Here is a 27,102-nt window from a genome sequence, read left to right as displayed (position 1 = left end):
GCTCTTAATCAGATGCTCTTAATCACTTGCACACTTCATTGCAAAACTTACAAATTTTATACTTGTTCTTACAAAATTATGTGCTCTAATTTTACAAGAAAGTATGTATTAGGAAAGATAAAAGCCTGCTTATTTTTACATATGCATTCCTTCTGTCTTTTCCCAGTTCAGAGATTTGCTTCTCTCCAGGCAGACCCTCATTTCCTATGTGCATTTTTTGCATGGCAAGACGTGTTATTTAGTGTCAGTGCTGTTTGAACCTAAAGAGAACGTAAACGCATTGAGAACTTGGCTTATCGTTGGATGTCATCCTTAACTACTGGCTTAATCTGACTCTCCACAGCTTTCAAGCAGCCAGGCGTAAAAGGAAAGGCAGCAGAGAATGGTTTCCAGATTTAAAAAAAACTCCCAGGAAAGAGAATCCTCCAAGTGTGGGACCAGATGGCTCCTCTGTTCATGTTCTTGTACATATTTAGTCATAGTGTTTCAAGTGGTGGAGATTTGCATGTTGGTTTTGTGATACTAATGAATATGTTTTTGATTTGCATTGGAGAAAATGAAAAAAACAAAAACAAAAAACTGTCCTGTAGTGACTCTTGGTCTTTTTCTCTCTCTGTTGCTTAATTACTTCCAGGAGACAGATCCTCCTTTAACCTTTAATAATTTTAATCAGCTTCTCTTTCATGGGAAGTGCCTGATCTTAGATGGTGATTTGTAATATGTTAAAAGTTGCTCCCTGTTGTCTTCTTGAAAGCCATCATTTGTTTTGTGGCTAACAAGTTATTAACAATTAACAAAATGAGTTTGGCTATTCTCCTCAGGTCATGTTCATATAAAGTCCAGTGCATTGTGTGTGTTTAGATGGCCAAATGTTCAATGCATAAAGAGAAATTACTGTGCAGTGAATTGGTAAATTCCTTGCCTGCCACATGAAAGTATAACTTAAAAATAATTATTATATTTTTGTTATAAGTATGCATCTACAGAAGAATGACAAGCACATACTGTATGTGTGCTTAATTAAAAAAAAGAAAATTATATATATATATATATATATATATATATATATACACACACACACAGTCAAACCAATAGTTATTCAGACACCAGATATAGCGTAATTTGTTATATTTTTTTACTACGCTGTAGTTCATTTATGTAAGTGAGCATAGCAAAATAAAGTGAACTATGACATATTATATCCAAAAATTCTTCACGCAGTGGACTACTATGCTACCAGTAAAACTGATAAAAATTTGGGACCAAAAATTATTCAGACACTTTGACCTGACCATGTTTTGCTTAAGTGTTTTTTTCTTTAATTGCGAATGTGAATGTTTTACACCACACACTGAACAAAATTAAGCATTGCTTGGTAATCGGTTGACCTAAATTGGTGTTATCTAATTGTGTACTTAAATTTAACAGCTGAATAATTTTTGGTTGATTGTAATCCATTACATACAGTATCTCACAGAAGTGAGTACACCCCTCACATTTTTGTAAATATTTTATTATATCTTTTCATGTGACAACAGTGAAGAAATGACACTTTGCTACAATGTAAAGTAGTGAGTGTACAGCTTGTATAACAGTCTAAATTTGCTGTCCCCTCAAAATAACTCAACACACAGCCATTAATGTCTAAACCGCTGGCCACAAAAGTGAGTACACCCCTAAGTGAAAATGTCCAAATTGGGCCCATAGTGTCAATATTTTGTGTGGACATCATTATTTTCCAGCACTGCCTTAACCCTCTTGGGCATGGAGTTCACCAGAGCTTCACAGGTTGCCACTGGAGTCCTCTTCCACTGCTCCATGACGACATCACGGAGCTGGTGGATGTTAGAGACCTTGCGCTCCTCCACCTTCTGTTTGAGGATGCCCCGCAGATGCTCAATAGGGCTTAGGTCTGGAGACATGCTTGGCCAGTCCATCACCTTTACCCTCTGCTTCTTTAGCAAGGCAGTTGTTGTCTTGGAGGTGTGTTTGGGGTCGTTATCATGTTGGAATAGAGGGGAGGGGATCATGCTCTGCTTCAGTATTTCACAGTACATGTTGACATTCATGGTTCCCTCAATGAACTGTAGCCTCCCAGTGCTGATAGCACTCATGCAGCCCCAGACCATGACACTCCCACCACCATGCTTGACTGTAGGCAAGACACACTTGTCTTTGTACTCCTCACCTGGTTGCCGCCACACACGCTTGAGACCATCTGAACCAAATAAGTTTATCTTGGTCTCATCAGACCACAGGACATGGTTCCAGTAATCCATGTCCTTAGTCTGCTTGTCTTCAGCAAACTGTTTGCAGGCTTTCTTGTGCATCATCTTTAGAAGAGGCTTCCTTCTGGGACGACAGCCATGCAGACCAATTTGATGCAGTGTGTGGCGTATGGTCTGAGCACTGACAGGCTGACCCCCCATCCCTTCAACCACTGCAGCAATGCTGGCAGCATTCGTATGTCAATTTCCCAAACACAACCTCCGGATATGACGCTGAGCACGTGCACTCAACTTCTTTGGTCGACCATGGCGAGGCCTGTTCTGAGTGGAACCTGTCCTGTTAAACTGCTGTATGGTCTTGGCCACCGTGCTGCAGCTCAGTTTCAGGGTCTTGATAATCTTCTTATAGCCTACGCCATCTTTATGTAGAGCAACAATTCTTTTTTTTAGATCCTCAGAGAGTTCTGTGCCATGAGGTGCCATGTTGAACTTCCAGTGACCAGTATGAGAGAGTGAGAGCGATAACACCAAATTTAACACACCTGCTCCCCATTCACACCTGAGACCTTGTAACACTAACGAGTCACATGATACCGGGGAGAGAAAATGGCTAATTGGGCCCAATTTGGACATTTTCACTTAGGGGTGTACTCACTTTTGTGGCCAGCGGTTTAGACATTAATGGCTGTGTGTTGAGTTATTTTGAGGGGACAGCAAATTTAGACTGTTATACAAGCTGTACACTCACTACTTTACATTGTAACAAAGTGTCATTTCTTCAGTGTTGTCACATGAAAAGATATAATAAAATATTTACAAAAATGTAAGGGGTGTAGTCACTTCTGTGAGATACTGTACCGTTCTATCAAAGTTATCTGACATTATCAAGATTAATTTATTCTTACACAGTTTAACTCTGAGTTCTTGTCATATTTTATTAACATTTTCTGAACTATGGCGAATAAACTGTGATAATGTGAGAAATGTTGAAGGTGTCTGAATGAATTTTGGTTTAACTGTATATTTACAGTATATAATATTTTAATTTCCAACATGTTGTTAGTGATCTAAAAAATTGGATCAAAGGGTAAATATGGACTTCAACTCTCAAATGTAATTATTTAAAAATTAAAAGTAAAGCAATTACTTAGTTTCTTTTTGAGTGAATTTTTAAAGCCTCTCCCTCCCTCCCTCTCTCTCTCTCTCTCTCTCTCTCTCTCTATCTCTCTGTCAGTTTGTACTTCTCTGTGTGGAGTTGGCCGGTGGTTTGATAGGTCCTGCTTGGTGGGATAATTGCCTGTTAAAGTGTTTGGGAGGCAGGTGCAGGACGGCTGTGTTACCAGAGCACTTGCCCCTGAACTCAGCTCAGGGCCCCTGGCAGACATTCTGAATCAACGCTGTGTTCTCTTACACAGTAGGCTCCTGTAAAAAACAGCCATCTGCACAAATATGCATAGTTTTTATAGGTGCACACTGAGAATTAGCTTCAGGAAGGACAAGCTCAATGCTTGAAAGATTGGTGACGTCAAGTCCACAGCGTCATTCATTCCAGCCAAGAGTTTTGTTGTAGAAAGGTAGGCCTGCTTCAGATTAATTGACACATGCACAACTGTTGTAGATTATTTCCAGTTTTAATCCAACATGCTTGTTGTCAAATCCAATTTATTTATGTAGACCAGTAAATGTATTATTTAATCAATGGGGTAGAACGATGATTCAAAGTGTTAATGTTCATACAGTATGTAGCATTGGTAACTCTGATTCATTCTTGTGGATTGGTTCATTTGGCTTGTTTGTGTGTATGAACTGATTAAAAAAAATAAAAAAGTTGTTACATTCCTACATTAGCATTTAATTCTTATATAGTTATATAAATAGGAATAAAAAAGTGTTTCTGTTTAGTAATTATTAGTAGTTTTTTGATGTCACCATGCTTGTTCATCATTCAAAAACATTGTTTTTGACAAGAAAATATGGAAGTGGTTACATTTTATATTTATAATTACTAAAGGCACTTTTCCCTATTGTCACTTTAAAGCATTTTACCATTTTGCTATACTTTTTCGATAAAGGAGCTTGACTGTTTACACTCAACTTAAAATTAGATTTGATTCCATTTACTTTTTTAGTTCATGTTCCTCTTAACAACTCAATTCAGGTGTGTAATGCACTTTTTTGTCCTCCCGATTTTTTTTCTCAGAAATTCACTTTCAATTCTGAGAATCTTATAAACTACCATTTCAAAACAGGACTTGACATTGACATTTTCTTCATAGTCAAGATTGAGCATGCCATTTTATTATTATTGTTACAAGTCATGCTGTAATATAGCATGTAAATTCAGTCCTTTTTCAGCTCCAATCAATCTGTCAGGTCAAGATGTGCTGCATTTCATAAGTATCAGCTTTGGCAATAACATTGGATCAGCTGTCTTTGATGGATGATCCAGAACCCAATGTCTCTAAATCATTGCTTTCAATGTACAGAGGTCTCTCTGGTTGTGACCAGCCTATGATTATACGATCGAATATCATATGCTGAAATAAAAATACTTGTATGATGTTTGTTTCTCTGTGTTTTATGACAGGCTGAAAAACAAACTGAGAGGCAGGCAAGTATTCTAAGGTCACTAATGATTTTCTAGTGCACTTAGAGAAAAGCACATTTGGGCAGTTGAGGAAGTGTCTCCGTTTTCTATAATGAAACCACAAATTGAAGTCACAATTTCAGAATACTTTCCTTGTGGTCCAGACCTGGTTTTCCAAGCCTTTACAGTATCATCATAATCAAACCCATATGATTGCTAGAACCTGTTTTTTTTTTTCTTTTATAAAACATTTGATGTTTGAATCATTGAAGGATTTTTTTTTATTGTATTAGTTTTACAAACTAGATTCCATCAAAGATATTTGGAAGATCTTCTGAACTCAAATTCAAAGATATTTACATCACTGTTATATTTTGTGCACTGTATGAAAGAGCAGAGCAATATGTTTGCAGTCAACATCTGACTGTTGAATGTTATTGCCATGTTTAGTAAATGCAGGGCCAAGCATGCGGTAAATTTAGCTTTGTTTAATGTTCAGTGCCTTTGATGTGTTTCACGCAGAGCTGCATTGCCTCCGAACATGAACTAAATCGCGTGAGGATCCTGACTGATCTCCATTGTTTCCCTTTGTTTTGCATTATTAATTGCCATTTTGTAGCACTGTTGTTCTGGAGCTGTAGTTTTAATTATCTGCTTTACATATAAATGACCTTGCAATAAAGTGACTAATTGAGTTTTTTGACATTTGAGAAACCATATGTCTTTTTATGTGGCTTAGGGAGCTTCAGAAACATGCTGGAAAATGACTAGGCTTTGCGATACTATAAACCAACCACTTAAAGAGAAGTTTGTAATGTGAGGAATGTAAACTATTTTAACATAATGTTTATAAATGCGTAATGTTATAAAATGGATGTCGTAGAGTTTGTATGAGATTTGCTATTACTGGGATCGCCTTGGGGTGAAATATTGCTTTAAGAGTGTAATCTATCACCATCAGGCTTTGGCAACAAAAGCTAGTGTGATGAGAGAATTTCGATTATGGACAATAATGCCTTTTTAGCAGTAATTGTATCAGAGTTATCATGGCCTCGTTTATAGTTTGATAGTTCGCCCAAAAATGAACATTATGTCCTCATTTCATTACAGATGTGGCTTCATTTCTTTTGTGGAACATAAAAGAAGCCTTTTTGAAGCTTGTCTCTCTTTTACATGAATTTACATGGAGTTTGACATTTTCAAGCTTCATAAAGTATCCAAAAGCACCATAAAAGTAGATTATAGGATATCCGAAACAATACAGTAGATTTGTGTCAGGAGCCATAGAGTGAGAGTGAACTATAAATTATTTACCGATAATCTTTACTCACTCAAAATACTCATTGAATCATTCCAACTGGATCAGTCTGACTCCTGAATGGATCATTTCAACTTTTTTGTTAATAACTAAAGCAGCAGATTCATTAAAAAGATCCATCTTGAATGATTTCTTCACAAATTGGATGCTAATACTTCTGTCATATGGCTTTAGAAGTCTTAATATAGCATGAGTCATGGGCCACTTTTATTATATTTTTATGGTGCTTTTGGGTCTTAAAACTTCAGTCCTCATTCATTGGAAGGAAGCTGGTTTTGAATACAAGGATTACATAATACAGTTCTATTCGAAAGTTTTGGTAATAATGAGATCATAATATGATAATAAGAAATGTTTCTTGAGCACCACATCAGCATTTTAGACTGATTTCTGAAGGATCGTGTAACAGACTGGAGTGATGACTGTTGAAAATTCAGCTTTGCCATCACAGGAATAAATTACATTTGAAAATATATTAAAATAGAAAACAGGTATTTAAAATTTCGGAGTGTCTATTTACACTAAGTGCAAATAGCCCGCCTTGTTGGCAAAGGCTATTTACATTAACTCCGCCCACCAACATGTGATTGGGATAGTCAACACTGCAAAAAGACGCTCGTTCAACTTCAGTTTCAGTGGCGTGGATGGTAAGGCGCGTGCTTTTGACGCGATCAAGTTCGAACTCGCCTTTTGCCGAACTTTTTTTTTCTTTTCCCTTTTCAAATCATATCGCGTCGTGAAGGCATTTATTTTCAATAAAAATGAAGGAAATAATCAAAAGGTTGAAAATAAAGTATCGGGTAGGGTTAGGTGTAGGGAGGGCTTTGTTGTCCCAATAAGGTGGCATCCATTTAATAGCCTAATTACTGTTTTATAATGTACTACAATACTGAGGTGCAGATAATTGCCACTATTTATTATCACTAAGTAGTATAAATAGCAGAAAATCTTGCTATTTTAACATAGTGTAAATAGAATCTATAGCTATTTGCACTTAGTGTAAATAGCATATCGTTAAAAAAACTGCTATTTTCACTTAGTGTAAATAGAATCCATTGCTATTTTGCACTTAGTGTAAATAGTATCTATCGTTAAGAAAATATGCTATTTGCACTTAGTGTAAATAGCATCAATTGCTATTTGCACTTAGTGTAAATAGCATCTATTGCTATTTGCACTTAGTGCAAATAGCCGCTGCCTTAAAACTTTAATAATATTTCACAAATTAATGCAGCCTTCACTGAACCTTACCAACCCTAAACTTTGGAATGGTAGTAAATAATAGCTAAATTTTATTTTATCCCTAAACTAATCCTTTTAAAATGGACACAATGAGGTATTTACAATAAAAACGTGTTATCTACTTCCAGCAGTGTACAGAAAAAATATTCAGGATGGCTCTGCTGGATCCAAACTGTGGATGAGCTGGGAAGTCTCCTGAGATACTGATGGAATATAGTCATGCCAGCCTTTCAGCTGAGAAGCACATTTCATATTCACGGGTGCCTAGCTTCACTATACCTTACAGTCTCAAAATCCTCATATAATGACATAGACTTTCCTCTGCATTCCTTCCTCAGTTATGTTCACAGTGGGTGCAACATAACTTCACATACACATGGCCTGGCACCGGGGTACTGAATTATCACAACACATGTCAACCACCTCTGCATCTTACTTTGCTTTTGCGAGAATGCACGCTGGCTTTTTATTTATTATTATTTGTATTATTTATTCATGCCTCTATTTATTTATTTATAAATGGCAGGCTGAGTGTACACTAGATTAGTGCTGCTTTCTGTTTTACTCCTGTCCCAGAAGCCATGTTAATGCCATGCTGGTTGTGGATCTGTATTTCACATTAACAATACCAGCACCCAGCTGCTTTATGGAACCTGTAAACTTGGCTGACTCTTCAGTGCCTGCACCAGTGCAGCCAGCACGTATACAAGTGCAAGGTATATGTACAGTAGGCTATTATAAATGTGGTACCATCACAGTAATTCTAGTATTGGTAACTAACTTAAAGTAGCGATGCTGCTGTATCTTTCTTAACTGCATGTGTGACAGTTCAGTCTGCTGGTTACATAACAGTGTAGCTTTTCCAGTTATTTGTTTTTAACAAGCTTTCCTAGGAGTAGTGGTTTAATGTGACAATACACAGTTTTTTTTTTTATGTCACATTGCATTACACCCACAGCTTTACAGCCAAGCAAGCTGAGGCAATTATCAAAAACACTTTCTTAAACCGTCCTTTCTTGTATGTAGCATTGGGAATTCTGTTAACTTTTAGTGAACTAAACAGTTTATATGAATTAAATGGATTCAAAAATGATTCAGTGATTCATTTGATTTATCCCTGTACCCCTGTCACATCTGTTTTTTGCAGCAAAATTTTGCAGTTTTTAAAACTCTGTTTCATTAATTTAGTTGCCCTGACCTTTTTGTTTGCATAGATTCCTCATTAGTGGCTATTCCTATGGGCCGCTGAAATGTTGACCATTCAGTGAATTCTAGTTGACCTGTCTGGATCAGATGAATGGGGTTTTTGCGCCTATATAGATATCTCCTGTATCAACGGTGTCTTTGTAGGATGGGATTTTGGAAGAAAAGAGCCGTCTAATCATTGGGAGTAGTGAGTTATTGCCACGAATCCGGTCTATGAACTTCCGTTCACTCACCACCAGAGGTCACTCGCTCACCACATTGACTCTTGCACTACACTAACTGTTGCACGTCACCCTCAGACTACAATTCCCATCATCCATTGCACTGACGACACACACACACACACACACACAGCTGATTGTACTGATCACACAGCTGATTCCCATCATAAGCTTTACATAAGCCATGGACTTCCTCAGTCAGATCGCGGAGTATTGTTATAGCGTTTAGCACTCCCCTAGTGTTAGCTGCCTTACACACTTCACAGCTGATCGTCCAGAGTCACGTCACGTCACGTCACGTCACGTACTGTCTGTTGCACCCAGATCATCGAGGTCAGTTCTTCAATATCCCAGTCTAGTATCCAGTGTGAGGGATGCACCGTTGGTGTCAGCTGGTATCCCCAAACCCTCTCACTCTGATCCTCCTGTTCCTGAATTAATTCCCCTGTCTGCAGAGCTTCCCATGATGGGGATCGCTTTATGATGCGTTTGGGCTGCGTACACCACCACAGAACTGCTCGAGGTGGCGGCGTCCACTGTGATGTCTCCTGAGGTGGCGGCTGATGCTGCAGAACCTCTTGGGGTAGTGATGCTCGCTGCTGTGTCTCCAAAGGCATTGATGCCTGCTTCAGATTCTTGCACGGTGGTGGCGCCCAGCAAAGAACTCTCTCTGGTTCCCTATGAGACTACTGTAGAACCTCCAGAGGTGGTGGCATCTGCTGCAGAACCTTTAGAGGTGTCGGTGGTACTCAATTGTGAACCTTCGTCCTTTTCTGTCACAGCTATGGAGGCCGTCTGCGAATCCTCGTCCTGTTCTGTCACGGCTATGAACGCTGTCTGCGAATCCTCGTCCTGTTCTGTCACGGCTATGGAGGCTGTCTGTGAACTACCTGACTGTTCTGTTGCGGCTACAAGGGCCGTGCTGGAACTCTCAACCCCGCCTGTCGTGGTTACTCAGGCCATAAATGAACTTCCTGTATGTGCTGTCAACCAGTGTTGGGCACATTACTTTAAAAAAGTAATTAGTTATAGTTACTAGATACTTTTCACAAATAGTACCCGAGTTAGTAACTGAGTTACATCATTATAAAAGTAACTAATTACCATATATATTTTTTTAAAATTTCAAATGTCAAATAACTTTGGATGCCCCCAATATTAAATATGTTAAATTAATGAAATGGACACTAAAAAGAATAAATTATTATTATAAAACATTGTACATTAATCTACACTATTTATCTACTGACACTTAGTATCAGTCAGTCAAGCATTATAATATAATATTATGATAATTTAATATTATATGATGATAGAACTTTAGTAATTAGAATAACCAAGTATGAATGCATATTTGTCATAAATATAAAAAGCACTAAGGATTAATGAGCTGCTGGGTTCATGAATATTAATCACGTTGTCTGCGTTCGCTCGAATTGATTTGCTGAAAACAAAACAGGGACGATAATAGGTGAGCGCCAGCCAATGAGATTGTGGTTTGCGCATTAGTTCCGCCCACTACCAGAGAAACCGGCAGTTCTTAAAAGCTGAAGAATTCCAAAGGAAAATACAACAAAGATTACCGTTTACATGTAGCGCGTCAATTCTGCATGTTATGAAAGACTCTCTTGCTCTGTATCTTTGTTTGCTTACGTGTCTGTGAGAGAAAGCGACGGCGAGTCGTGCGCTTCACACTAGAGTTTGGTACGTCAAATACAGCTACACTGCGCATCCATTCAGATGAACTGAAAAATTAAATTCTAATAATATAATATAGTAACGCCACATTTTATTGCCAGTAACGGTAACGGCGTTGTAACGGGGGAAACAGTAATTCGTTTGATTACTCCTTACTGAAAAAAATAACGCCGTTAGTAACGCCGTTTATTTATAATGCCGTTATTCCCATCACTGCTGTTAACCCTGTCATTGCCAGAAAGGTCACAAGTGAACTACCTGATTATCCATTTTACACTAATAAACCCGAGTGTGAAATGTCAGGCTGTTTAGTTATAATCAGTGCTCTTGACGTTGAACTATCTGTTTGTCCTGTTTCTACAAATGAGTCTGACTGTGTATTGTCTGTCAGTGTATTTTTAGTCACTGAGATGTCTACTGGTCCGGTTTCAATTGATATACCCAACTTTGAACTGTCTGCTAATCTGGTTTCTGTTAATGCCAAGTCTAATTTCGAACTACCTGTCTGTCCCATGTTAAGTAACAAACCTGTTATCTGCCAGACTAGTCCAGCCACAATCCCAGAAACCTTACCTGAACTCCCTGTAGGCTCTAGTAGTCTTGTCGCAGCCCAAAGACCTGCCGTTGAACTCTTAAACCTGCCTGTCATGAGATCAGAACCTAATAATGCACTCTATGTCTGTCCCGTTTCGACCAAAGAGCCTGATTTTGAACTGTCTGCTTGTCCAGGTTCAGTCACTGAAATGTCTGTGAGTCCAGTTTCCCTCAATGAGTCTGTTTTTGAATTGTTTGTTTTGCCAGTTTCTGTCACTAAACTGTCTGCTTCAGTCTCTATCAATATACCAGATTTTGAGCTATCTGTCAGTCCAGTTACAGTCAATGAGCCTGATTATGAACTGCCTGCCCGCTCAGTTGTCGCCAGGGAAAATATTGATGGACTTGTGTTCCCTGCCCCAGTCCTTGAGACCGTATATGCTCTCTCTGTTTTTTGTGTTTCAGTTTCTCCTAGGCACCAATCTTTGCTGTGGGTTCCTGATCAGCCTGTTCTGCCGTGGTGCTCTCCTGTTCCGCCGTGGTGCTCTTCTGTTCCGCACTGGTGGGCTTCTGCTCCGCCGTTGAGGTCTTCTGCCCCGCAGCTCTGTCACGAATCTGGTCTATGAACTTCCATTCACTCACCACCAGAGGTCACTCGCTCACCACATTGACTCTTGCACTACACTAATTCAATTAAATTCAAGTTTATTTGTATAGCGCTTTTTACGATACAATCGTTGCAAAGCAGCTTTACAGGAAATTAAGTTTCTACTATATATATATATATATACATACACACACACATACACATACATACATATATATATATATATATATATATATATATATATATATATATATGCATACACATATGCACACATATATACACATACACATGTGAAGAAGAAACCCAATATGTTTAAGTTATGACAGACTTAACTTGGTAATTGTGTATGTTGTCTGAGGGTTGGCATCCTCCGTGGTCCTCTGAGGTGTTGCCATCATCTCTTCTCAGGTGTTTGGTCATCCTGGATCTTTTTAAGGGTTGGATCCAGACTGTCGCTTCAGTAATTCCTAGTTACCACGGGATGTTAATCCCATGGCAGAATCAGAGAAACAGATAGAGACATAATTAGCGTAGCTGCTGTTCTTTTCAAGCAAAAATGATTTGTTCAACCCAATCTAAAGAATTAGAATGTACATTTGATCAGATATAAATGCAGTACAAGATTATTATGTGAATGCTTGGCTAAAGAGATGTGTCTTTAATCTAGATTTAAACAGAGAGAGTGTGTCTGAACCCCGAACGTTATCAGGAAGGCTATTCCAGAGTTTGGGTGCCAAATGTGAAAAGGCTCTACCTCTAGTGGATTTTGCTATCCTAGGTACTACCAAAAGTCCAGAATTTTGCGACCTTAGGGAGCGGGTTGGATTGTAGCGTGGTAGAAGACTAGTTAGGTACGCAGGAGATAAACCATTTAGTGCCTTATAGGCAAGTAATAATATTTTGTAATTGATCCAGAACTTAATAGGTAGCCAGTGCAGAGACTGTAAAATTGAGGTAATATGATCATATTTTCTTGACCTGGTAAGGACTCTAGCCGCTGCATTTTGGACTATCTGTAGCTTGTTTATTGAAGATGCCGGACAACCACCTAACAGTGCATTACAATAGTCCAGTCTAGAGGTCATGAATGCATGAACTAGCTTTTCTGCATCTGAAACAGGTAGCATGTTTCGAAGCTTGGCAATGTTTCTAAGATGGAAGAATGCTGTTTTTGTAACATGGGAAATATGATTTTCAAAGGACAAGTTGCTGTCTAATATAACACCCAGATTTTTGACTGTAGAGGAAGTAACAGTACATCCGTCTAGTTGCAAATTGTAATCCAAGAGATTCTGAGTACTGTTTTTTGGTCCAATAAGTAATATCTCGGTCTTATCCGAATTTAATAGGAGGAAATTATTGGTCATCCAATCTTTTACATTTTTAACACAATCTATTAGCTTAGATAGTTCAGAAGTTTCACCTGGTCTTGTTGAGATATATAGTTGAGTATCATCAGCATAACAATGAAAACTAATCCCGTATTTTCTAATAATATCACCAAGGGGCAACATGTATATAAGGGGCAACATGTACAACATGTATGAAAATAGCAGAGGACCTAGGACAGATCCTTGTGGTACTCCATACTTTACTGGTGACAGTTGAGATGGCTCCCCGTTTAAAAACACAAAGTGGTAGTGATCGGATAGGTAGGATCTAAACCATCTTAAAGCCTGCCCTTGAATACCCATATAGTTTTGTAATCGATCTATGAGTATGTCATGATCTATAGTGTCGAACGCAGCACTAAGATCAAGTAAAACTAGCAATGAGGTGCAGCCTTGGTCTGACGCAAGAAGCAAGTCATTTGTAATTTTAACAAGTGCAGTTTCTGTGCTAATTCTTCATAGAGATCATTTTTTTGCAAGAAGAAGCACAATTGAGCAGACACAACTTTTTCTAAAATTTTAGACATAAACGGCAGATTTGAAATGGGTCTGTAATTGGCCAGTTCACTAGAATCTAGTTGTGGTTTCTTAATAAGAGGCTTAATAACCGCCAGCTTGAATGGTTTTGGGACGTGACCTAAAGATAATGATGAATTAATAATATTGAGAAGCGGTTCTTCTGCTACAGGTAACAACTCTTTCAGTAGTTTAGTGGGTACAGGATCTAATAAACATGTTGTTGGTTTAGATGCAGTGATAAATTTATTTAGTTCTTCCTGTCCTATAGTTGTAAAGCACTGAAGTTTTTCTTTGGGAGCTGTGAATGAAACTGAAGTACTAGACGGTGTAGAACCTACATTTGTTATTGTATTTCTAATGTTATCTATTTTATCAGTGAAGAAATTCATAAAGTCATTACTATTAAACTGTCAGGGAATATTTAGATCGGGTGGCATCTGTTTATTTGTTAATCTAGCCACTGTGCTAAATAAAAACCTTGGATTGTTTTGGTTATTATCTATGAGTTTGTGGATATGCTCTGCCCTGGCAGCTTTTAAAGCCTGTCTATAGCTGGACATACTGTTTTTCCACGCAATTCTAAAAACTTCCAAGTTAGTTTTTCTCCATTTGCGCTCAAGATTACGTGTTTCTTTCTTGAGAGAATGGGTATAACTGTTGTACCGTGGCGCAGTACGTTTTTCTCTAACCTTTTTCATATTGAGGGGGGTAACAGCTTCTAATGTATTAGAGAAGATAGTGCCCATGTTGCTAGTCATTTCGTCTAGTTCACGTGTATTTATGGGTACACAGAGCAGTTGAGATAAATCAGGCAGGTTATTTGTGAATCTGTCTTTGGTGGCTGGAACAATAGTTCTGCCCAGACGATAACGCGGAGCCATATAGTTAATATCGGTAATATGCAGCATGCACGATACAAGGAAATGATCAGTAATATCATCACTTTGAGGTACCATATCTATATCAGTAAGATCAATTCCATGCGATATAATTAAATCTAGCGTATGATTGAAACGATGAGTGGGCCCGGTGACGTTTTGCTTGACTCCAAAAGAGTTTATTAGGTCAGTAAACGCAAGTCCTAACGCATCATTTGTATTATCAACGTGAATGTTAAAATCTCCGACAATTAGCGCTTTATCAACATTAACCAATAGATCTGAGAGGAAATCTGCAAATTCTTTTAGGAATTCTGTATATGGCCCTGGCGGTCTATACACAGTAGCCAGAGCAAGAGATAGGAGAGATTTCTTTTGCATATCTGACAGTGTAACATTAAGTAGAAGTATTTCAAATGAGTTAAACCTATATCCTGTTTTCTGAGTAACATTGAGAATATCACTATATATTGTAGCGACACCACCGCCACGACCAGTCTGACGGGGTTCATGTTTATAACAGTAGCTTGGTGGAGTAGACTCATTTAGACCAAAATATTCATTTGGTTTAAGCCAGGTTTCAGTCAAACAAAGTACATCAAAACTATTATCTGTGATCATTTCATTTACAATAACTGCTTTGGGTGCGAGTGATCTAATGTTTAGGAGCCCAAACATTAGATCACTCGCAATTTAGAAATTGTTTTTGTTCATTTATTTTGCATTTTTCAGGTTTAATCACAATCAGATTTTTTCTAGATCCTACATTAAATTTATATGTTGACCTCACTATTCGGGGAACAGATACAGTCTGTATAGATTGGACAACGCAAGTACTTCTGTCATTTAGGAGGGTAGAGCAAAAGCCATCATAGCAGTTATTTGAGAATTGGCTTACTAGTCAGATGGAGCGTAGCGTCCTGGAGATGTTGTCCGACAGGAGTTCCGCTCCGACTCTGCTGGGGTGCGGGCCATCAGCACGGAAAAGCCTAGAACGCTCCCAGAAAAGATTCCAATTATTAACAAAGAGCAGTTTCTGTTCTTTGCACCATGACAATAACCATTCGTTTAAAGCAAAAAGTCTACTTAACCTTTCGTGTCCTCGTCGATACGTGGGAAGCGGTCCTGACAAGATGATCGTCGTCGCGGGCGATGTGCTGCGTACCGTCTCGATCAGGCTCCTGAAGTCCCTCTTCAGTGTCTCCGTCTGCCGCAGCTTGGTGTCGTTAACCACCCCGTGCAGCACGACAGAGTCGACGCTCTCGTCGCCCTTCAGGATCATGGGTATCTGCGCAGAAACATCGAGAACACGAGCACCAGGGAAACAGTGAGTGTGCACTTTACCTTCAGCTAACGTAGCACGGACGTGCTGGACGATGGAGTCTCCGATGATCACAGCATCGCGTTCCATCTCGCGGAGGGGAGTGAAGCGGTTGCGGGTGTAGATCTCGAAGACCGGAGGCGGCGGAGGGGGAGAGGTCATCACCCGGGGCCTGGCTCGCGTCTTCCGCTGCTGGTGCACCCAGGGTCCGTGGTGTCCCGGCGCCGGAGTGAAGGACACCTGGGAAGATCGCGTCCTGGGTGCACTGGGTGCACAGGGCCTGTGCAGAGAAACACACGGAGTAAAGGTGGTCGGAGTGTTAGCAGCGCACTGTATACTTACCCCGGACTTGTGAGCATCAGCCCGGGATGTTTCCAGCACGGCTCTCCGCTCTCTCAGCTGGGCCTGCTTCTCCACCAGGTCGCGGATCTGCTTCTCCACGGCCTCCAGCTCCAGCTGCACCGAATGTAGCTCGAACGTGTCCTCACCTGCACTCAGAGGTAGACACAATTCTGCCATTTAAGCAAGTAACAGTGAAACAATGGTAATGTGTGTAATAGAGTATTAGCAACGTAAGCGAGATTAGCAGCAACCACGCCAGCGATGCTAACTGGCTATATGCTAACTGTTGCACGTCACCCTCAGACTACAATTCCCATCATCCATTGCACTGATGACACACACACAGCTGATTGCACTGATCACACAGCTGATTCCCATCACACGCTTTACTTAAGCCATGGACTTCCTCAGTCAAATCGCCGAGTATTGTTCTAGCGTTTAGCACTCCCCTAGTGTTAGCTGCCTTACCGAGCCATTCTGTGTTTTTGTTTAATCTCCAGTAATGTTCTGCGTTTATCACTCACCAAGTGATAGCTGCTTTACTGAGTCTAGTCTCCTGTTCTAGTTAGTCTTGTCGGTTTGTGTTGCCTTGTTTCCTGTTCCCTTATTCCTGCCTGTGTATCTTGGATTAACTCTTGACTCGCCGTTCGGACTCTGTTTGTACCTAGTTTGGATTATTGCTCATGTTATTGGACTACCCCTCTTCTCAAGCCCTCTGGATGTTGTTCGCCAATTATAGACCCATGCTTGCCCTAGGAATACTCTTTGTCTTGCCTGTGTTTTACCTGTTTGCCATTGTTTGACTCCTGCCTTTTGTGACCACGTTTTGGAATAAAGCTTGCATATGGATCCGCACGCTTCCTCTGTTCACTCTGTTACAGTTATAGTGGAATTTCTAATTTTATTAGTTGTGTTTGACAACTAAGAGTATCTGGTTAATGATGTCACAAATTAATTATATAATTTTTGACTTATTTTTTTGTAAACTACTGTTCAAAAGTTTGGAGTTTGTACGATTTTTTAAAATGTTTTTGAACAGTGAACAGCATGCTCACCAATTTGCATTTATTTAATAAAAATACAGTAAATTACTGTATAAAGTAAATACAAGAGGTTTCTATTGTAATGTATTTTAAAATGTATTTTATTCCTGTGATGCAAAGCTGATTTTTCAGCAATCATTACTCATGATCACATGATCCTTCAGGAATCATGGTGATATGGTTCTTAAAAACCATGTCTCATTATTATCAGGGTTGAAGAGTTAATATTTTGCTATTTTATATTTCTGCAAAAATAGTAATTTATTTATTTTTTCCCCAGGATTCTTTGATGAATAAAATAAGAACTTATTTTAAATGAAAATTTTTGTAACATCATAAATATCTTTAATGTCACTTCTGATCAATTTAATGCATCTTTACATCTTACTGACCCTAAACTTTTGAGTGGTAGTGTATTAGATATTTCCCCATAAATAACCTCAAAATAGCTTCAATAGCTACCTACTTTTTTCAAATGAGTAGCTTGACTTCTGTTGAATTATGAGTAGCTTGTCACTTGGCACACTACAATTTCAAAATAGCTCTCCCAACACTGCCAAAGGCCTTTTGTGGGTCCCTGCATAGACCTGCCAGTACTGTCTGAAATGGACAAAAGGGATAGAAAAAGAAAGCCAAAGACAAAAGGAGAAAGTGTTACATTTCCTTTTTGCGGGGCTATGCCTTCATTTGTCCAAACATCTCAACATAGTGTCCTCTTTTCAGCTCACTGGAGCCGAGTGATGTGAATTTCATTTATCATACGAGTGGGCACTTCGCTTCCATCCATCTGCCTCGTGCTTAGAAAAAAGGGAGCCCAACATAAAGAAAAGCATGAGAAAAAAAAAGAAAACGGAACAAAATTAAAGACCTCTTCTTCCAGAATACTCATTTGTGCCGGCTCATCTGCATCAGCTCTGAGTTCTTGTAAGCTACTCGCTGGGTTTACAACGGAGTGGGAGGCGGCAGCGACGTTTAATGGACTGCGCAGTTCAGATCAGATCCATCAGACAGCAGAGGTGAAGAGAGGGGAACAGCATGCTGGTAAAATGTGTCTCAAAGCTGTTTTTAGAGGGACTTTCTCCACAAGAGCATCTGGCATTTGCATGTGCAAGAGCAGCGGCCCATGACCTGACCTGCTCTGAGCAATAATGAAGCACATCGTTGAGTTGTATTATCATCAAAGAACGCCTTGTGTTGATTGCGATTAGGATGACAATGAGCGTCATCTGTATTGCCATGCTCTGTAATCACTCACAGCAGTCGCCGGAGCTCTCTGCTATGATGTGCCCTCTCTGTTTATAGTAATGAGTTCATCTTTACACGAACAGACGTGGCTAATTATTAATGCTGCAAGTGAAGATTAACATAATTTTGGATTCATATAAAACACTGATCTCTTTCCAAATTAGAGTTAAGGTTAATTAGAGTTCAAAGTATTGAAAAATCTAATTCTCTTCTGCATTTTAATAACAAGGACATAGGTGTAAATTTGAGAGGGGAGGAGTGTTTATTTTCCGGCTAGTGAAGTGTCACAATCATGCATCGAAATTTTTATTTGTTAATTTCCAATGCTGAAAAGAATTTAGTAGAGATGAGATGCTGGTAAATATTTTTAATTGACTCTTTCTGCAGGTTACATCGATACACCAATAGTTGGCGATAAAAGACTGTCCTTGTGGGTGAGTGATTGAATCATTCAGTCAAATGATTGTGAATGGAGTTTTTTTTAAATCGTTCACTCTAACAATTTATTAAAAAACGTGTTCATTCAGAAATGAATCAAGTAATTGTCTTTATGACTCATTCAGTCAAATGATTTCATTATTCAGGAATAAAACACTCTTTTAAATAAGTAATTACTTCACAACTGTTAAAAAGAACGTTGTATACAGTATGAACGTGTTTAGTATGAATTAGGGGTGTAACGGTACACATATTCATTCTTTCGGTTCGGTACGCACATGTACCGAACAAATCTGAAAAATTTTCAGGAAATTCTGACAATAAATGTCGTTTTGGCGCTCTTTGACATGACGTGACAGATCGCTGTATAAACGCCTCACATTTGATGTTCTGACGGAGCACTATCATACCTTCCTCTTTACTACTAGTTTTAATGTGAAATAAACATGAATTAACATCTCATGCCTCATGTAATCGCATATTCAGTGTTTCACTTGCGGAAAGATGCGATTAAAACAGCTTGTAAACAAAATCACAGCATTTCATTTACCTCAGGCAAGTCATCCACAGCTCATCAGTTCACCAGAGAAATTAAGTCTAGACAAGAGCATTTCGCGAAATATTAGACTATATACTCATTACATTTTACTTACCTGCTTATTAATTATTAATTATTTAATGTAGGCCAGGGATGGGCAACTTTGGTCCTGGAGGGCCACTGTCCTGCAGAGTTTAGCTCCAACCCTAGTCAAGCACACCTCCCTGTAGCTTTCTAGTGATCTTGAAGACCTTGATTAGCTGGTTCAGGTGTGTTTGATTAGGGTTGGAGCTAAACTCTGCAGGACAGTGGCCCTCCAGGACCAAAGTTGCCCATCCCTGATGTAGGCTATATTTAAATAAATCTTTTATGAAACTGACAGACACTGTTACGGGGCGAACAAAACGAGAGATGTGTGGATCCATCTGCAAAGCTTTATTCAAAGACGTGGTCATAAAACAGGCATGGGTCAACAACAACAACAGGTATAGCACAGGCAAGACGAAAGAGTAATCCAAAGACAGGCATGGGTCAGTCGACGGCGAACATAATCCAGAGGGCGAGGCAAACGGGGAATCCACAAACAGGAAATAGTCCAGGCGAGGTGAAAACAAAGTCCGAAACAGCAAGGCAAAGGGATAATCCAAGACAGACTAACGTCCAAAGCAGGCAGAGAGCAGACAGGACAAGGCAAACAGGCTAAGATCAAGACACGGATAAATAAGCCATAGAACAGGACTAGACTAGACTTAGAAAACTCAGGATGGCTCTGTAATGTAGCTATCGGGTAACAAGCGATAATCACTAAATAATACTTGGCGATCTGAGAAGGGTCTGAGTGGTTGTTATATAGTGTGTGTGATTAGCTGCATGTGAGTCCAATCAGTGCAATGGAACATGGAGAATGTAGTCCGGAGTGACACAAAATATAATGGAAGAGCGACCTCTGGTGGCAATCGGACGGAAGGCCACAGACAGGATTCATGACAGACACTGTGTAAATGATTATATTTCAACAACAACTAGAAATCGTAGTTAGTTTAAAAACTGCATTGAGTGCAATTTACATGTTTGCATACAATTTGAGTGTTGATTATTATAGTTAAAAATAAATAGTAATTTAATTTAAGTTTGGGCTCTGTTGTTAATTGTAACCTTATAGTAGGCCTAATGTAAAAGGGCTTTCTATAGTTTAGAGCAGAGGTAGATTTTTTTATATATATTTTTTAATTTTATGAGGTAGATTCAAAGAAAATTTTAATTCTGATTGAATTTATTTAAAGAAAGAGCAATTTGTTCAGTAAAACATTGTTTAATTTAAAAAAATGATGTTTAGTAGCAATTTTTTTCCTGCTGCTGTACTGAAAACATACCGAACAGTGACATCAAACCCGAGGTACATACTAAACCGTCATGTTTGTGTACCGTTACACACCATGTACTTACATCTGTCATGTTGTCATTGTCATGTGACCTACTAACATCAGTTCCATCACTTCACTGCCATTAGGTGTGTTCAACTTGAAGAGGCGCTGTGCAGACCGATTTGTGTATGACATCAAAGTACCGCGAGAACAATTAGAGTGCAGACAGCCTTGTATGCTTTCCAATCACTCTCGCGGTACTTTGATGTCATAGACAAATCGGTCTGCGCAGCGCTGCTTCAAGTCGAACACACCTAATCACAACTCCTCTCCTATGGCTTCATGGGATGGTCAATCAGATACTACTTCCGGTGAGATTCTGAAGTGTTCAAGTCATCTAAGTACTTTTTGCCCTACTTTTTTATACTATGAATCCAGACATACTACTCTTTTCACATACTGTTTCACCTTCTATAGCCACTGAATGACTATTTGAATTTTTCAATCAAACAATTCTTTAAAAAACTGATTCATTCAGGAATGGAACGAGGTATTGGCTTTGAACGAATCTTTGAATTATTCGTGGTATAAAATTATCACTCTCTTGTTCATATGTTATTATTTATTTGTTTCACAACATATTCACACTCACACTTCACACTAAACTTTACTTGAATCAGAAGATGTAATGTTGTGATTAATCTCAGAGCTGAGTGGTTCAAAGCTTAAATCTCTTTAGTGAATCATATCGCATGCCATGGCTTTGGCTTTTTGGTTTGGAATTTTGTTCAAAAATTTTCATGAACCACCTGGCATATTGAGACAAATCCCCGGTCCCCAGTTTGGGAAAAGCTATTAGGGAATCAATGGAACATTTTACATAAACTTATTGCCATGCTCTTTTTTTCCTTTTGACTGCCTCTCTTGTTGCTTTGGTGGGTACTTGGAAATCACGCATAGATATCACAGTGTCCAAACCATGAAACACAGACATAACCGTGATAAATGGCCTCCTAAACCAGTTCTGACGCAGTCGAGAAAGTCTCAAACCGTCTGTGCCATACAGGCTGAAGTGAGAGCCAGCTTATTGTATTAGTATTGTGTTTTTTCTCTGAATTCCATTATGGGTGTATGTTTTTTTCTTCCCACACCATGTAATGTTTTCCTGTGAAATGTGTTTCATAAATGATTTGCCCAGACTTCATGTGTCATTTGAGATGCTCTGACAAAACTTCTCTTCCTTTGAGTGCAAGAGAAAAAACCGTTATCTTCAAACGGCAAACTTTCTTCCTCGGGGACTCGCAGACTTCATCAGTGGCGCCTTATTGTTCAGTTTCCATTCTCTTGGTTTTGAAGCTACAATAAAGCCCTATGTCTGATACTGTGTGATGTGGTTTCGTCCGAGAGAAAAACAATCCTTTATTTTTAAAGAAAATCCCATATTCCCAAATGAATTGATAATTACAAACAGGATTGTTGAGATCTATGGCTAATGCGGAGACTGAAAATATGGTCTCTCTGTTGGACGACATGTTTTATGAGGTTGGAGAGTGAAAATAATTAGAAATTCTTATGATGGTTCTGAAAAGACAGGGTGATAAAAGACATACGACCCACAGCTTGCGAGCTGACTGTTGGGCATGTCTTTTCGCTTTGCGTTCGTTTTGCTTTGAGGCATGAGTGTCAGTGGGCCTCTTCCTTCGCTTTAAGAGCGAAGAGGAGAGCTAGCGTGCGAGTGGAGCATGGTGGGTCAGGGTTTATGAGTAAGCACATTCAGTAATAGGGATTACACTGTCAGTTTAGCTGGTGATGATTCCCTGTGTGCAAATGTGGGTCAGGAAGACTTAAGAACCACCTTTAAATATGCCTTGTATTTCTGTGTGTGTGTTTGTGTGTGTGTGTGTGTGGAGAGAAATGCGAGATTCCATGCATTTACACCAAATATGTGAGCACTTTTGACCCTGTGCTTTTTAGAAAAGAAATTATTTTAAAAACACAATTTTCACTAGATATTCACACTTTAATTTGTCTTAAACAGTTTTTATGCATGCATTACAGGAGAATTGTCTTTTTCCCCCTCTAACTTTATGAACATTACCATCACATCTCACCAACATTCTTACATTTTTATCATTTTTGGAACAACATGGCGTACTCATTTGTCTTTCACAAGGCTAATATCATTGTTAGATTTTTTTGTCAACACAATTGCATAATATTTTCACACTTTTTGCATAATTTGACAATGATTGATTGAAGTGACGCTGTAAAATATTCTGTGATATTTGTCCTGATTTTCTTTTTTCTTCACACATCATGCCTCATATTTCATCTCAGACAGGCTCTTCACTGACACTGTTGTCTCCTTGGTAAGCAAGTACACTAACTTTTGATGGTTGTTAGGGATAAAAAATTTTTTTTTGAAGTTGTATACAAATCAGATTTGTGGAGTGCATTTTACAAGAAAATACAATTTCTTTCTTTCTACTTCAAAATTTCATGTTTCATTAAATGTTACTTTCTGTTTCCTTATAATTATTTGTAAAATAATGAAAGTGGTTTTAAAGTAAAGTGTACCGTAACTGATGCCACAGTTGAAAATCAGACATAACTTATGTAAAAAATTGCTAAATCATGCTTATGAAATAAATATTTGCAAAAATGTAATTTATATTTTTTATGAAATAAGATATTAAAGAACTAAAAGAGATATTCAATTTGTAAAGTTTTAATGTGGTTTTAATGTGATTTTCCATATTACAGCAAGAAGTAAGTTTTAATTTTACATTTGAATTAAAATCTATTTCTTGTACATAAACAACCATGTAAACAGTGTGTGTGTAGTAGTAATATGAAATGCAAGAAATCCTATGAGCAAGCACCTACCCAGTGAGTGTAATGCATTTATGTAGATATCGTTTGACCGGCTCCATACAGAAGTCAGTTACTGTTTAATAGGATGGCCTGTCACCATGAATGAATCTGGTTCGGATGAGGTCTATGAAAACAATGCTTTTTTAAAATGTCAATAGACCAAGACTAATGAAATTTTAATGAGACTTTTAAAATGATATTTTAGCTATGCGGCATAGTTTCTGCTAGAACAGCAATAAACAAGGAATGTCTTTTCCTCCGAGGATAGATTCGGAGTTAGGAACCAGATATTGCCAAGAATTGCTTGGTTAGGGACCATTTGTAAAAGTGTAGAAATTGAAAGTAGGCTTTTTTAAACTCCCAAATTGATAGTGGACCTCATTGAGAGGCAAAAACCTCCATCCTGAACATTTCCACCACCATGTTCATTGCCATTCATGATCAGAACAGGTTAATCATTCATGCTCTTTGCAAATAACTCAATATAGTGTCATAATTTTATTTTATTTTTCCATGAGAAAGTCAGAAATGTAATTACTGTACTTATATGGGCTAATTTTATGTATATATGCAATTTTTACCAAATAGTGGTGCAGTTGCATAGGAGGAAAAATAATCGTTTCTAGAAGCGACTTGAGTTTATTGCTAGTTCGTCATGTTGACATTCCGGACATTTTCATGAATACATGGTTATTTCTGGTATCTCTGCAGCACAGGCATGTCTGAGGTCAAAAATTGTTTCCAGTCTTTAAAAGCATAACAGACGCGTCTCCTTAGGCTGTGCAACTGTGACATGTTCATTGACACGGCTTTGAGCATGAGCACTCGGCAATGCTAGGACCTCACACATTCACCGCTGACATTTAAAGGACAGCGTAAAGCTGTGAACAGAGCATCCGTGTGTGTGACACATTGCCGAAACGACATTTCAAGACTTTTTGCAGAGGGAAAAGGGAAAGGGGGTGTGTTACATGTGAGTGAATTCACAGAAAGCAGGCTAACCTTTGGCTGCAGGTGTCTGTATGGAGGCAGACGTGTGGGCCCACCCCTTCATGAAACCATTTGTTCACAATCTAGTAAAGTGTAAAGGCTGACTTGTCATCTCTGGAGCGTAAAACAGAGGTTTGTCAAATGTCAGAGGATGGATTCTTGGGAATCCAATGAGGCTTTGGTACTAATGCTGTACTGTGACCGCCACGTTGAAACACAGTAGTGTAGCTACAAATAGTGAAGCTGTTAGTTATTTCACTCTATTTTTCTCAGTAGAAATGTGCTATTTTGGATGTGGTTTATTGATTTTGTAGCATGATACGTGTTGCCACTCACACTCACAGTATCTCAGCAATCAAACCTTTTAGCATCAAACCCAGAGATATCTGATATCTGATTCATGAATAATTCACTCGCATGAGTCAGTTCTTTTCAATGAATCAGTCGTAGGGCTTAGCAAAACTTTTAGGCTGATGATACATGGGGCAACTTTTTGAGCAATTTTGCTGGACAAATTTTTAGCAATGTTTCTTGGGCACTTTCCCACTGAGAATGGGTAACAAATTTCTATCTGGACACTTTAAATCGGTCGTGGGCCCTGTGTCTCTCCTGGTTGCCCGTTGTCGGCAACATTGCTCAAAAAGTTGCCCCATGTATCATTAGCCAAATAATTGTTTTACTAACATTGTTGCAATTTTGTTATATTTTTTTAAACATTCGTTCAAACGATTAAATGTATTTTAGAGATGCTTTATCCTTAACAAATGCACCACTTTTCGTTTACACACATACTACTTTTCAAAAGTTTTTTTAAAAGTCTCTTACGTTCACCAATCCTGTATTTATATGATCAAAAGTACAGCAAAAGCTGTAATATTGTGAAAAATTCAAAAAATGTAAAATGATTGCTATTTTAAATTGCTATATTTTAAAGTTTTATTTGTTATTTTATTTGTTACATGTGTTGGCAAAGCTTTTCATTGTCATTACTCTAGTCTTCAGTGTCACATGATTCTTCAGAAATAATTCTAATATGCAGATTTGTTGAAAACAGCTGTGATACTTAATATTTCTGAACTGGAAATCTTTTGTAACATTATTAAGGTCTTTACACTCACTTTTGAGCAATTTAATGCATCCTTACTGAATAGAAGTTTTATGAAAGTATAATGAAATAATGAAGTATACTGAAAGCAATTTCTTTCCCAAAACTCTTACTTTTGAACGGTAGTGTATATAGAGAGCAAATGGCAATATAATTTTTCGGTTTCATTTCTTTTGGAAATGCTTCTAATAAACATGTATAAAATAAAATTTGACTAATATTTGTATTTCATTTTATAAAGTAGAAATGATAGAAATAGTGTAATTATTGAATTAAATATAGTTAAATGATTAAATATAAGCTATAATAATTTACCATGCCACACTGGTTGATTTAGTACAGAACCTAACTTTTTTATGAAAGGTCAATAAATTTGAAATAAATTTCTATGGTTGCAATCATCAGAAATAATCTGAAATTATGTTCGATAAACAATGAATACTGCATTATGAGCACACACTGGTGCATTAGGTTCCACTGCTAACCCCAGAGCTCAGAGACAAACAAAGAAAATCATTTTATTAATACCTGATTTACAGATAAAAATGTAAGTTTGTGTTGTTTGTCTTTAAACCAGTTTCTGTCTGAGTTCTGAGGTTAGCAGTGGAACCTAATGTGCCATTGCGTGTTCACACACCTGGAGTGAGGGCGGACATGTGCAGCTGATGAATGCTAAGGCCCATCCCAGGTGACAGGACTAACCGGGTCCGAGCTGACAAGAGTCCCTGGAGAGTTCATCCAGACCCCTGGCACGACTACACACATGTTTGCTTGTACACACTCTTGTTCAACCAACATTCTGACTAAAGTGGTAGGGACCCGTGTCATAATATATATATGTCACTGCCTAAGTGACGGCACCATGGACTCATGGACTCCAGCTATGGTGGACATAGAGGACATGATGGGTCCATTTGTCATCTTTCTGTCAGGGTTCCTAGGGTGTTACGGGGGTGGTGATGGATTGGGCTGAGGGACGTGGTTGGGGGGTATTGATTTTCACGTCTAACTTTGCCATAGAAACCACAGGGAGGCGTAGTTACTGTACCTGTTGTTGTCAACACTTATTTGACAACTTTGTGCAACTATGCAGTTCAGCATTTGCAGAATAATGCTTGTGAAAACAAGAAAATTATCACTTTTTGTTGCAGGACTACTGTTAATCTTTTCAACTAAATTAATGCTGAAAATGTTTGTTAACAGAGGCTGTTTTGTTGTCGATGAGAACAAAGCTGAGACAGTTTTTAGTTGAAACACACTGTAGATGAAAATATGGTGTATATACTCTAAAAAATGCTGGGTTAAATACAACCCAGTGCTGGGTAAATACTGGATAGAACACATGCTGGGTTGTTTTCAACCAACAGTTGGGTTAAATGTTTAACCCAGCATTTTTAGAGTGTACAAGGTGGG

At 38.5% G+C, this 27,102-nt stretch overlaps 1 protein-coding gene across 2 annotated transcripts in view; it reads left to right on the top strand.

Moving 5' to 3' along the window:
* Window positions 1-27,102, top strand: part of trps1 (trichorhinophalangeal syndrome I) — a 213,976-nt gene that overhangs the window by 11,304 nt on the left and 175,570 nt on the right. For both annotated transcript variants that reach the window (XM_058754439.1, XM_058754437.1), the window contains one exon: window positions 11,500-11,684. The gene's annotated coding sequence lies outside the window, so the exon portion shown is untranslated. The remainder of the gene's footprint in view (window positions 1-11,499; window positions 11,685-27,102) is intronic.

The sequence above is a fragment of the Onychostoma macrolepis genome, chromosome 19 (assembly GCF_012432095.1).
Source record: "Onychostoma macrolepis isolate SWU-2019 chromosome 19, ASM1243209v1, whole genome shotgun sequence".
Taxonomy (NCBI): domain Eukaryota; kingdom Metazoa; phylum Chordata; class Actinopteri; order Cypriniformes; family Cyprinidae; genus Onychostoma; species Onychostoma macrolepis.
This window is presented reverse-complemented; position numbering and strand designations above follow the sequence as displayed.